Source organism: Gopherus flavomarginatus, chromosome 20 (genome assembly GCF_025201925.1).
Source record: "Gopherus flavomarginatus isolate rGopFla2 chromosome 20, rGopFla2.mat.asm, whole genome shotgun sequence".
NCBI classification, from domain to species: Eukaryota; Metazoa; Chordata; order Testudines; family Testudinidae; genus Gopherus; species Gopherus flavomarginatus.
Genome location: NC_066636.1, coordinates 13,324,581 through 13,335,739, shown reverse-complemented (window position 1 = coordinate 13,335,739; position 11,159 = coordinate 13,324,581). Strand labels below are relative to the sequence as shown.

Genomic DNA, 11,159 nt, shown 5'->3' with positions numbered 1-11,159 from the left:
AACGTTGGGGCCCCCAGGGGTTAGGCCCCTGGAGCTATGGTTCGGGCGCTCAGGGGTTGGGCCGCTGGAGCTGGTGTTGGGGCCCCTGACCTAATGTCACCCCTTGCTCTCCCATCCCCCACACAGACAGTCCCGACTCCATCACAGTAATGCCCAGAGCATTTCACGCATGGAGCAACAGTAACACTGTGTGGCCATGCAGGGTAATGCCCAGAGCATTTCCTGCATGGAGCAAGAGTGACACCGTGTGGCCACATAGGGTAGTGCACAGAGCATTTCCCCGCATGGAGCTATGGTTCGGGAGCTCTGGGGTTGGGCCCCTGTAGCTGGTGTTGGGACTCCCAGGGGTTGGGCCCCTGGAGCTGGTGTTGGGGCCCCAGGGGTTAAGGTTCGGGCGCTCAGGGGTTGGGCCCTTGGAGCTGGCGTGCGGGCCCCCAGGGAATAGGCCCCTAGAGCTATGGTTTGCTCACTCTGGGGTTCTGCCCCTGGAGCTGGTGTTGGGGCTCCCAGGGGTTGGGCTCCTGCAGCTGGTGTTGGGGACCCAGGGGTTAGGCCCCTGGAGCTATGGTTCAGGCGCTCAGGGGTTGGGACCCTGGAGCTGGTTTTGGGGCCTCCAGTGGTTGGGACCCTGGAGCTGCGGTTGGGGCCTCCAGGGGTTAGCCCCTGGATCTTTGGTTCGGCCGCTCATTGGTTGGGCCCCTGGAGCTGGTGTTGGGGCCCCAAGGGGTTGGGCCCCTGGAGCTGGTGTTGGGGACCCAGGGGTTAGGGCCCTGGAGCTATGGTTCAGGCGCTCAGGGGTTGGGCCCCTGGAGCTATGGTTCGGGCGCTCAGGGGTTGGGCCCCTGGAGCTGGGGTGGAGGGCCCCAGCGGTTGGGCCCCTGGAGCTGGTGTTGGGGCCCCCAGGGATTGGGCCCCTGGAGCTATGTTTCGGGCGCTCTGGGGTTGGGTCCCTGGAGCTGGTGTTGGGGACCCAGGTTTTAGGCCCGTGGAGCTATGGTTCAGGCACTCAGGGGTTGGACCCCTGGAGCTATGGTTCGGGCGCTCAGGGGTTGGTTCCCTGGAGCTAGGGTCGAGGGCCCCAGGGGTGGGGCCCCTGGAGCTGCTGTTGGGGCCCCCAGGTTTTGAGTTCCTGGAGATTGTGTTGGGGTTCGCAGGGGTTGGGCCCCTGGAGCTGTGGTTGGGCCCCCCAGGGTTTAGGCCCCTGGAGCTATGGTTCGGGCGCTCAGGGGTTGGGCCCCTGGAGCTGGTGTTGGGGCCCCCAGGGGTTGGGCCCCTGGAGGTGGGGTTGGGGCCCCCGGGGGTTAGGCCCCTATAGCTATGGTTCGGGCGCTCAGGGGTTGGGCCCCTGGAGCTGGTGTTGGGGCCCTCAGGGATTAGGCCCCTGGAGCTATGGTTCAGGCGCTAAGGGTTTGGGACCCTGGAGCTGGTGTTGGGGCCCCCAGGGGTTGGGCCCCTGGAGCTGGTGTTGGGGCCCCAGGGGCTAGGCCCCTGTAGCTATGGTTCGGGCACTCAGGGATTGGGCCCCTGGAGCTGGTTTTGGGGCCCCCAGGGGTTGGGCCCTTGGAGCTGGTGTTGGGGCCCCCAGGGGTTAGGCCCCTGGAGCTATGGTTCGGGCGCTCAGGGGTTGGGCCGCTGGAGCTGGTGTTGGGGCCCCTGACCTAATGTCACCCCTTGCTCTCCCATCCCCCACACAGACAGTCCTGACTCCATCACAGTAATGCCCAGAGCATTTCACGCATGGAGCAACAGTAACACTGTGTGGCCATGCAGGGTAATGCCCAGAGCATTTCCTGCATGGAGCAAGAGTGACACCGTGTGGCCACATAGGGTAGTGCACAGAGCATTTCCCCGCATGGAGCTATGGTTCGGGAGCTCTGGGGTTGGGCCCCTGTAGCTGGTGTTGGGACTCCCAGGGGTTGGGCCCCTGGAGCTGGTGTTGGGGCCCCAGGGGTTAAGGTTCGGGCGCTCAGGGGTTGGGCCCTTGGAGCTGGCGTGCGGGCCCCCAGGGAATAGGCCCCTAGAGCTATGGTTTGCTCACTCTGGGGTTCTGCCCCTGGAGCTGGTGTTGGGGCTCCCAGGGGTTGGGCTCCTGCAGCTGGTGTTGGGGACCCAGGGGTTAGGCCCCTGGAGCTATGGTTCAGGCGCTCAGGGGTTGGGACCCTGGAGCTGGTTTTGGGGCCTCCAGTGGTTGGGACCCTGGAGCTGCGGTTGGGGCCTCCAGGGGTTAGCCCCTGGATCTTTGGTTCGGCCGCTCATTGGTTGGGCCCCTGGAGCTGGTGTTGGGGCCCCAAGGGGTTGGGCCCCTGGAGCTGGTGTTGGGGACCCAGGGGTTAGGGCCCTGGAGCTATGGTTCAGGCGCTCAGGGGTTGGGCCCCTGGAGCTATGGTTCGGGCGCTCAGGGGTTGGGCCCCTGGAGCTGGGGTGGAGGGCCCCAGCGGTTGGGCCCCTGGAGCTGGTGTTGGGGCCCCCAGGGATTGGGCCCCTGGAGCTATGTTTCGGGCGCTCTGGGGTTGGGCCCCTGGAGCTGGTGTTGGGGACCCAGGTTTTAGGCCCGTGGAGCTATGGTTCAGGCACTCAGGGGTTGGACCCCTGGAGCTATGGTTCGGGCGCTCAGGGGTTGGTTCCCTGGAGCTAGGGTCGAGGGCCCCAGGGGTGGGGCCCCTGGAGCTGCTGTTGGGGCCCCCAGGTTTTGAGTTCCTGGAGATTGTGTTGGGGTTCGCAGGGGTTGGGCCCCTGGAGCTGTGGTTGTGCCCCCCAGGGTTTAGGCCCCTGGAGCTATGGTTCGGGCGCTCAGGGGTTGGGCCCCTGGAGCTGGTGTTGGGGACCCAGGGATTGGGCCCCTGGAGGAGGGATTGGTGCCCCCGGGGGTTAGGCCCCTATAGCTATGGTTCGGGCGCTCAGGGGGTTGGGCCCCTGGAGCTGGTGTTGGGGACCCAGGGGTTAGGGCCCTGGAGCTATGGTTCAGGCTCTCAGGGGTTGGGCCCCTGGAACTATGGTTCGGGCGCTCAGGGGTTGGGCCCCTGGAGCTGGGGTGGAGGGCCCCAGCGGTTCGGCCCCTATTGCTATGGTTCGGTGCGCTCAGGGGTGGGCCCCTGGAGCTGGTTGTTGGGGCCCTCAGGGATTAGGGCCCCTGGAGCTATGGTTCAGGCGCTAAGGGTTTGGGACCCTGGAGCTGGTGTTGGGGCCCCCAGGGGTTGGGCCCCTGGAGCTGGTGTTGGGGCCCCAGGGGCTAGGCCCCTGTAGCTATGGTTCGGGCGCTCAGGGATTGGGTCCCTGGAGCTGGTTTGGGGCCCCCAGGGGTTGGGCCCTTGGAGCTGGTGTTGGGGCCCCCAGGGGTTAGGCCCCTGGAGCTATGGTTCGGGCGCTCAGGTGTTGGGCCGCTGGAGCTGGTGTTGGGGCCCCTGACCTAATGTCACCCCTTGCTCTCCCATCCCCCACACAGACAGTCCCGACTCCATCACAGTAATGCCCAGAGCATTTCACGCATGGAGCAACAGTAACACTGTGTGGCCATGCAGGGTAATGCCCAGAGCATTTCCTGCATGGAGCAAGAGTGACACCGTGTGGCCACGATAGGGTAGTGCACAGAGCATTTCCCCGCATGGAGCTATGGTTCGGGAGCTCTGGGGTTGGGCCCCTGTAGCTGGTGTTGGGACTCCCAGGGGTTGGGCCCCTGGAGCTGGTGTTGGGGCCCCCAGGGGTTAAGGTTCGGGCGCTCAGGGGTTGGGCCCTTGGAGCTGGCGTGCGGGCCCCCAGGGAATAGGCCCCTAGAGCTATGGTTTGCTCACTCTGGGGTTCTGCCCCTGGAGCTGGTGTTGGGGCTCCCAGGGGTTGGGCTCCTGCAGCTGGTGTTGGGGACCCAGGGGTTAGGCCCCTGGAGCTATGGTTCAGGCGCTCAGGGGTTGGGACCCTGGAGCTGGTTTTGGGGCCTCCAGTGGTTGGGACCCTGGAGCTGCGGTTGGGGCCTCCAGGGGTTAGCCCCTGGATCTTTGGTTCGGCCGCTCATTGGTTGGGCCCCTGGAGCTGGTGTTGGGGCCCCAAGGGGTTGGGCCCCTGGAGCTGGTGTTGGGGACCCAGGGGTTAGGGCCCTGGAGCTATGGTTCAGGCGCTCAGGGGTTGGGCCCCTGGAGCTATGGTTCGGGCGCTCAGGGGTTGGGCCCCTGGAGCTGGGGTGGAGGGCCCCAGCGGTTGGGCCCCTGGAGCTGGTGTTGGGGCCCCCCAGGGATTGGGCCCCTGGAGCTATGTTTCGGGCGCTCTGGGGTTGGGCCCCTGGAGCTGGTGTTGGGGACCCAGGTTTTAGGCCCGTGGAGCTATGGTTCAGGCACTCAGGGGTTGGACCCCTGGAGCTATGGTTCGGGCGCTCAGGGGTTGGTTCCCTGGAGCTAGGGTCGAGGGCCCCAGGGGTGGGGCCCCTGGAGCTGCTGTTGGGGCCCCCAGGTTTTGAGTTCCTGGAGATTGTGTTGGGGTTCGCAGGGGTTGGGCCCCTGGAGCTGTGGTTGGGCCCCCCAGGGTTTAGGCCCCTGGAGCTATGGTTCGGGCGCTCAGGGGTTGGTCCCCTGGAGCTGGTGTTGGGGCCCCCAGGGGTTGGGCCCCTGGAGGTGGGGTTGGGGCCCCGGGGGTTAGGCCCCTATAGCTATGGTTCGGGCGCTCAGGGGTTGGGCCCCTGGAGCTGGTGTTGGGGCCCTCAGGGATTAGGGCCCTGGAGCTATGGTTCAGGCGCTAAGGGTTTGGGACCCTGGAGCTGGTGTTGGGGCCCCCAGGGGCTAGGCCCTTGTAGCTATGGTTCGAGCGCTCAGGGATTGGGCCCCTGGAGCTGGTTTTGGGGCCCCCAGGTTTTGGGCCCTTGGAGCTGGTGTTGGGGCCCCCAGGGGTTAGGCCCCTGGAGCTATGGTTCGGGCGCTCAGGGGTTGGGCCGCTGGAGCTGGTGTTGGAGCCCCTGACCTAATGTCACCCCTTGCTCTCCCATCCCCCACACAGACAGTCCCGACTCCATCACAGTAATGCCCAGAGCATTTCACGCATGGAGCAACAGTAAAACTGTGTGGCCATGCAGGGTAATGCCCAGAGCATTTCCTGCATGGAGCAAGAGTGACACCGTGTGGCCAGATAGGGTAGTGCACAGAGCAATTCCCCGCATGGAGCTATGGTTCGGGAGCTCTGGGGTTGGGCCCCTGTAGCTGGTGTTGGGACTCCCAGGGGTTGGGCCCCTGGAGCTGGTGTTGGGGCCCCAAGGGGTTGGGCCCTGGAGCTGGTGTGGGGACCCAGGGGTAGGGCCCTGGAGCTATGGTTCAGGGCGCTCAGGGTTGGGCCCCTGGAGCTATGGTTCGGCGCTCAGGGGTTGGGCCCCTGGAGCTGGGTGGGGGCCCCAGGGGTTCGGCCCTGGAGCTGGCGTTGGGGCCCCAGGGATTGGCCCCTGGAGCTATGGTTCGGGCGCTCTGGGGTTGGGCCCTGGAGCTGGTGTTGGGGACCCAGGTGGTTAGGCCCTGGAGCTATGGTTCAGGCACTCAGGGGTTGGACCCCTGGAGCTATGGTTCGGCGCTCAGGGGTTTGTTCCCTGGAGCTAGGTCGAGGGCCCCAGGGGTGGGGCCCCTGGAGCTGCTGTTGGGGCCCCCAGGTTTTGAGTTCCTGGAGATTGGGTGGGGTTCGCAGGGGTTGGGCCCCTGGAGCTGTGGTTGGGCCCTCAGGGTTAGGCCCCTGGAGCTATGGTTCGGGCGCCTCAGCGGGTTGGGCCCCTGGAGCTGGTGTTGGGGCCCCCAGGGATTGGGCCCCTGGAGCTATGTTTCAGGCGCTCAGGGGTTGGGCCCCTGGAGCTGGTGTTGGGGACCCAGGTTTTAGGCCCGTGGAGCTATGGTTCAGGCACTCAGGGGTTGGACCCCTGGAGCTATGGTTCGGGCGCTCAGGGGTTGGTTCCCTGGAGCTAGGGTCGAGGGCCCCAGGGGTGGGGCCCCTGGAGCTGCTGTTGGGGCCCCCAGGTTTTGAGTTCCTGGAGATTGTGTTGGGGTTCGCAGGGGTTGGGCCCCTGGAGCTGTGGTTGGGCCCCCCAGGGTTTAGGCCCCTGGAGCTATGGTTCGGGCGCTCAGGGGTTGGGCCCCTGGAGCTGGTGTTGGGTCCCCCAGGGGTTGGGCCCCTGGAGGTGGGGTTGGGGCCCCAGGGGCTAGGCCCCTATAGCTATGGTTCGGGCGCTCAGGGGTTGGGCCCCTGGAGCTGGTGTTGGGGCCCTCAGGGATTAGGCCCCTGGAGCTATGGTTCAGGCGCTAAGGGTTTGGGACCCTGGAGCTGGTGTTGGGGCCCCCAGGGGTTGGGCCCCTGGAGCTGGTGTTGGGGCCCCAGGGGCTAGGCCCCTGTAGCTATGGTTCGGAGCGCTCAGGGATTGGGCCCCTGGAGCTGGTTTTGGGGCCCCCAGGGGTTGGGCCCTTGGAGCTGGTGTTGGGGCCCCCAGGGGTTAGGCCCCTGGAGCTATGGTTCGGGCGCTCAGGGGTTGGGCCGCTGGAGCTGGTGTTGGGGCCCCTGACCTAATGTCACCCCTTGCTCTCCCATCCCCCACACAGACAGTCCCGACTCCATCACAGTAATGCCCAGAGCATTTCACGCATGGAGCAACAGTAACACTGTGTGGCCATGCAGGGTAATGCCCAGAGCATTTCCTGCATGGAGCAAGAGTGACACCGTGTGGCCACATAGGGTAGTGCACAGAGCATTTCCCCGCATGGAGCTATGGTTCGGGAGCTCTGGGGTTGGGCCCCTGTAGCTGGTGTTGGGACTCCCAGGGGTTGGGCCCCTGGAGCTGGTGTTGGGGCCCCAGGGGTTAAGGTTCGGGCGCTCAGGGGTTGGGCCCTTGGAGCTGGCGTGCGGGCCCCCAGGGAATAGGCCCCTAGAGCTATGGTTTGCTCACTCTGGGGTTCTGCCCCTGGAGCTGGTGTTGGGGCTCCCAGGGGTTGGGCTCCTGCAGCTGGTGTTGGGGACCCAGGGGTTAGGCCCCTGGAGCTATGGTTCAGGCGCTCAGGGGTTGGGACCCTGGAGCTGGTTTTGGGGCCTCCAGTGGTTGGGACCCTGGAGCTGCGGTTGGGGCCTCCAGGGGTTAGCCCCTGGATCTTTGGTTCGGCCGCTCATTGGTTGGGCCCCTGGAGCTGGTGTTGGGGCCCCAAGGGGTTGGGCCCTGGAGCTGGTGTTGGGGACCCAGGGGTTAGGGCCCTGGAGCTATGGTTCAGGCGCTCAGGGGTTGGGCCCCTGGAGCTATGGTTCGGGCGCTCAGGGGTTGGGCCCCTGGAGCTGGGGTGGAGGGCCCCAGCGGTTGGGCCCCTGGAGCTGGTGTTGGGGCCCCCAGGGATTGGGCCCCTGGAGCTATGTTTCGGGCGCTCTGGGGTTGGGCCCCTGGAGCTGGTGTTGGGGACCCAGGTTTTAGGCCCGTGGAGCTATGGTTCAGGCACTCAGGGGTTGGACCCCTGGAGCTATGGTTCGGGCGCTCAGGGGTTGGTTCCCTGGAGCTAGGGTCGAGGGCCCCAGGGGTGGGGCCCCTGGAGCTGCTGTTTGGGGCCCCCAGGTTTTGAGTTCCTGGAGATTGTGTTGGGGTTCGCAGGGGTTGGGCCCCTGGAGCTGTGGTTGGGCCCCCCAGGGTTTAGGCCCCTGGAGCTATGGTTCGGGCGCTCAGGGGTTGGGCCCCTGGAGCTGGTGTTGGGGCCCCCAGGGGTTGGGCCCCTGGAGGTGGGGTTGGGGCCCCCGGGGGTTAGGCCCCTATAGCTATGGTTCGGGTGCTCAGGGGTTGGGCCCCTGGAGCTGGTGTTGGGGCCCCCAGGGGTTGGGACCCTGGAGCTGGTGTTGGGGCCCCCAGGGGTTGGGCCCCTGGAGCTGGTGTTGGGGCCCCAGGGGCTAGGCCAGTAGTAATAAGCTCGATAGTATTCATCACCATGCAATTTTGACAGGTTTCCACGCCCCTTTTAGGGCTTTTGTCCCGCCTTCCCACCCCCCGTTTTGGTTGGCGCTGTCGGCCATTTTGAAAAAATGTGTGTGTGTGTTTGACTAGGGGAAGTGTATTTAATATCAGGGTGGATTAAGAGAAAAGTTAAATAATATTGAAGACTAGGTTTATAAAGGGAATTTACTACGGCAAAACCTGTTTGTTAAGCACCGAATAAAAAAGCATTGAATGTATTCAATACCAATGTAGGTTAAGAAAAAAACATTATAAACTAAGTTTAAAAGGATAATTAAGTGAAGCAAAACCTGTTTTGTAAGGACATAAGCAAAAACTATAAGGAAATACTTAAAAAGTAGGTTTAAAAAAATTAACCAAGGCAAAGCCTGTTTGGGGTGCCCTGGGTAAAAAAGGGATTGAAACTTTTGACTGCCAACATAGGTTATAAAAAGCTTTTTAATATTATTAAGTAATATTAAAAACAATACAGCTAGGTTTAAAAGGGGAATTGACTGAAGCAAAACCTGTAAGTAAGCACATGGCCAAAAACTGTAAAGGGGTCCTAAGAAAAGGCTTTTAAAAACATTAAAAATAGGTTTAAAAGAAAATGTACTAAGGCAGTGTAATAAAAGTGAATAAAACGTATTAAAACTAGTCAATACCAATGTAGGTTAAGAAAAAACGAGGTTTAAAAGGAAAATTGACAAAGAGAAAGCCTGTTCTGTAAGCACAGGGTAAAAACTCTATAAAAAAGTGGCTAAGAAAAATACAATAAAGCTCAGGGTAAAATTAAAAAATGTTTACCTTTGCAGTCTTTTTGTAAAACGAGGCAGCTTTTCTGGTTTAACCCTAGTAAATAAAACACATTAAAACTAGTGAATGCCAATGCAGGTTAAGAAAAAACGAGTTTTAAAAGGAAAATTGACCAAGGGAAAGCCTGTTTGGTAAGCCCGGGGTAAAAAAGCATTCAATATCAGTGTAGATTAATTAAAAAGAGCAAAGATAGAGAGCACGCGGCGGAATCAGAATGAGACAGAGAGAGAGAAGCAGGCAGAGTCTGTTAGTAAGCACAGGGTAAAAAAGCATTCAGAATCAGGGCGGGTTACAAGACAAGAAAAGCGAGGAGAGAGTCCGCTTTGGAAAGAGCAACGATAGAGAGCACAGGGTAGGATTAAAGAGAAAGAGAGAGAATTGTTACCTTTGCCCGTCTTTCTGTAGAATGAGGGAGATTTCCTGCTTCTGACACTCTCCAGCTTGTTATCACCGCTTTTGGATCGGCCCAATCAGAGGTGGTTTTACAACAGCGTCATAGAATTCATTTTCCTGAACCAACCAATCCTAGTGTTTCAAGAGTTTAAGCAAGAGCCTTTTAAAAACCGGTTATTGTCTACCAATCAGCATGTGTTTTGTGTATAAAAACACGTGGTTTTGCGAGCGGGTTTTTCAACACAGAGAAACTAACTAAACACAAAGGCATGTCCCTGTACAAAACACCTACAGAAGCCAAGAAGCCGGAATTGCCCCTGGGTGCGCCAGACCGTGTTCAGAAAAGAAGGCTCCTTTACAGTTGTTTTGCCAACGAGAAAGGCTTGTTGTCGAGCCCTGTGTTTTATTCTGAAAGAGAACTGAAAAAAAGAGGAGCCACAGCCGTTTGTAAAAAATCAAGTGCGAAAAAATTTGTTGTCAGATTTGGAAAAAACAGAATTAAAGGCAGAAGTAAATCTTTTTTTTGTAACAAATTACAAAATGTTTTATAAAAATAAAGGGTTAAATCTTTTTCTTTTTATAGGGGAGAATGGAAGAAGAGCCTATATATGAGGACATGGCAACCGAGGAACAGCCGCAGGATAGCGATGTTGAAAACCAACCTATGGACCCCGAGTTGTGGAAAGATGGCGATATTGTTACGGTATAAGCTTTATTAGTTGTAAAAAAAATATAAAAAATTATTGTATTTACACTTTTAAAAAATGACTTTTGATTTTTAACAGATAACCAAGCCTGGGCCGTACAAGATTACTGCTTTGGTGTGTAACAAACTGCCAACAGTTGCAGAGACAGAAACACCCGAGGAGGTAAAGACAGCTTAATTTATTTGAAATATATATATATATATATATATATATATATATGTGCATGACACTAATTAAGCGTTAATATACGGTTGGTTTAATAATAGGCTGCTGAAACTATGATTGACGAAGGTGATTCAGAAACAAAGGACACAAACGGGGTGTCAATAGTAAAACCCAAAGAACACTACAAGGTAAAAATTACTTAAATAATTTAAAAAATATATAAATATAAACATATGTAAGAGTGGTAAAATAAAACTATATGTTTTGTGTTTAATAACAGGAAGATGATATGGGGTTCAACGGTGCGACAGTCGAGGATGATGATAATTCAGAATCAGACGAGGGTACGACCGAGGTAGCACAAATAAACTCTAGGCTTTTTTATTTTAAAATTTTTGCATCAAAAAACTTAAAATATGTTTTTACAATGTTTTTAACAGACATCTTCAGAGGATGAAAAGAGGCGGTCTCTAAGTAGAACAGCCGTAATATGTACCTGTTGTTTTTGTGTGAAGCAAGATGTTAAAAAAAAGTCTGTAAAAAGTGAAGAGAGTGACCAGAAAAGCGGTGAAGAAAAAGAGGATCCAGTTATGGTTGATATTGTTAGAGCTGTTGTAGTAAAAGCCTTTTACCACTGTTTGAAAAAACAACTTTTGGAAAACTGTGCAGCCTGCGCTGTAAATAAGTCCAACCCTTTTAGTCACCCTTGTATTTTTTGGGATCGCTCAGAAGTATTTTACCAGCTTAGACGTATTTCTTCTAAACTGAACGCGGCCCAGCTGGTAAATGTAATTATAGCTGAAGGCTACAAACTAAAAAAGCTTAACATAACCACTGAAACTATAACCAAAGTTGTTAAAATGATTAGGGAGGTTGGAAAATCATCTGACCCGGTGGCCTTGCTGGTAGATCTGTCAAAAGAGGTGGCCCCCTATATTGGCCGAGCGGTGTGTAGCAGAGTTCGCCAAATGGATTATAAAACTTTTTACATGCAAGGTTGTGACCCCAGAGGCTTAAAAAATATATATTAATTAAAAATGCATTGTTAAAAGAAACTGTATCACAGTTTTATATTATTTTGCTTAACCGTTAAAAATGTATGTAATTGTATCGTATTACTTTACTGCCGCTTTAAAAGTTAAATGTGTATAAACGTTGTTGTGTTAAAT

General features: G+C 57.3%; 1 long non-coding RNA gene and 1 pseudogene across 2 annotated transcripts; both read left to right on the top strand.

Moving 5' to 3' along the window:
• The window catches only part of LOC127037821 (zinc finger protein 436-like), a 714,289-nt pseudogene that overhangs the window by 322,526 nt on the left and 380,604 nt on the right, over positions 1-11,159 (top strand).
• Positions 9,542-10,176, top strand: LOC127037873 (uncharacterized). 2 transcript variants are annotated; one of them, XR_007770497.1, is made up of 4 exons: positions 9,542-9,577; positions 9,702-9,821; positions 9,904-9,987; positions 10,092-10,176. It is a non-coding gene; the product is annotated as an uncharacterized LOC127037873 (long non-coding RNA). The 2 variants fall into 2 exon arrangements; XR_007770496.1 differs by having other exon boundaries at positions 9,542-9,628.